Source organism: Temnothorax nylanderi, unplaced genomic scaffold, assembly GCF_030848795.1.
Source record: "Temnothorax nylanderi isolate EJ_2023f unplaced genomic scaffold, tnyl_v1.0 TNYL_tig0766_pilon, whole genome shotgun sequence".
Taxonomy (NCBI): Eukaryota; Metazoa; Arthropoda; class Insecta; order Hymenoptera; family Formicidae; genus Temnothorax; species Temnothorax nylanderi.
The window spans coordinates 68,126-69,826 of NW_027249828.1; the positions used below are offsets into that span (position 1 = coordinate 68,126).

A 1,701-nucleotide genomic window follows, 5' to 3' on the forward strand; every position below is an offset into this window, starting at 1 on the left:
AGATACTATGTAGATATATAAAAGTTAGCTTTACAACATGTAATTAACTTTACAACATGTAAAACCTGATAAGTTCTTAAAAAATCTAAAGAACATTCCCTGAAAGATCAATCACACGACAATTCAGTCCTCTCTAAGTATCGTACTTTGATCGTAGAACGCATCAAATAATTTCTTTTAAGGGAATCAAAATTTTCTAAAGTAATATGTATATAATCAATGATATATTCTCATGAATGTGTGGGTCCGTCATGGTACCAGCCTGGATCCGGCCAATCAAATCATGTGATTCCGTAGAGTCTAGACACAGACATTTCTCTTCCGCATTCGTACAGATGAGCCACTTAAGATAGATCACAAAAAGTACGAGTGGGCATTAGAGGTGGGATTACTCTCTCGGAATCAGGCACTGCCTGGAACAGCACTGGTGATCTCTGATCCACTGTCGTGAACTGCATGATACTAGCTATGTTACCACATCGATAACATAATTTGGGACCGACCACACTGTGACGAGTTTGTCATTAAACATGTACCTATAACCTGCATGATAAAAATATGCGTCATCAATACATACTTCCGAGATATTTAAAAAAATCTGCGACAGAAATATTTGAGCAAAGACATACCTACCTGAACTAATTGGTGCGCCCTACAGATGAGTTTAAGATCATTCACTTCCATGACATGTAAGTCACTTTGCTGCCAAACAGCCAGCCTGCACCACGCGGACTTACTGTCCCTGTTTCTACATCTTCTGATCGGACCAGACCAAATCACAGAAAGCACCTGTAATATGGCAATTAAGCAACGTATTTTATTATTATTGTATTATTGTACAATAACAGTAAATATCCAGTCATGTAACTTTTAATTATTATGTAACTTTTGCAATGACATATCACTTTATACAATTAATACCTTTGTGTGGAATCTCTTGATTTCTTTCAATCGTTCTAATTTGATCTAGTGTTCTAATAGCTGGAGACAATCCACCGTGTACACAAAGAACCTGTTCATCAATTAACTAAAACAGAATTTTATTCGAGCGTAATCAAAAGTGGAGTTATACCCTACAACAGTACTTCCACGCATTAGCCTTGCCGTACTTGTTTTTGGCATTCATCTAGAACAGAAAATGAAGAGACCAATGAAATCAAAGCTTTATTATACAACAAATAAAAAAGCCCAGAAAAGAAAGTATCGTTGCGCACTTACCGTAAAATCCAATAAACGTGCGTGATTTGTCTAGTTTCGTGATTACCGCGTAGTAACGTTATCCTGTCGGACCATTTAGCTTTAAGTGTGAGCAGACGAGTAAACGTTTCTAAGCTAGCCCCGATCGACAAAATCTCCCAGGAATATGTAATTTGTATCTGGCACGGGCCACCGTTACGAACAGTTCCTCTAAATCATAGAACTGTAACAGCACAAAACATGAACAATCTGATGTATATTATATCACGATTGTGTACAATAACTATACAGCTACAGAATATTAAAATCGAAAAGTTTGAGGCAATAGATAATGGAAGACTAATATTGTTCCGACGCTAATTCGGAAGATTAAAATCCGCTAAAACTTTACGTCGATCCGTAGCGGTGAGCAAGGATGCTCCGACTTTGAGGTTAGTACAACATTCATCGCACGATACTGTTATAATTGCAAATCGGAAACGTACCTCGAGTCCAGCTCTTCTG

At 37.5% G+C, this 1,701-nt stretch overlaps 1 long non-coding RNA gene across 1 annotated transcript; it reads right to left on the reverse strand.

Moving 5' to 3' along the window:
* Window positions 1-205: 205 nt before the first annotated feature.
* LOC139785266 (uncharacterized) lies at window positions 206-1,110 on the reverse strand. Its single transcript, XR_011721872.1, has 3 exons — window positions 922-1,110; window positions 634-789; window positions 206-543 (listed from the first exon to the last, which is right to left on the reverse strand). It is a non-coding gene; the product is annotated as an uncharacterized lncRNA (long non-coding RNA).
* Window positions 1,111-1,701: the final 591 nt, after the last annotated feature.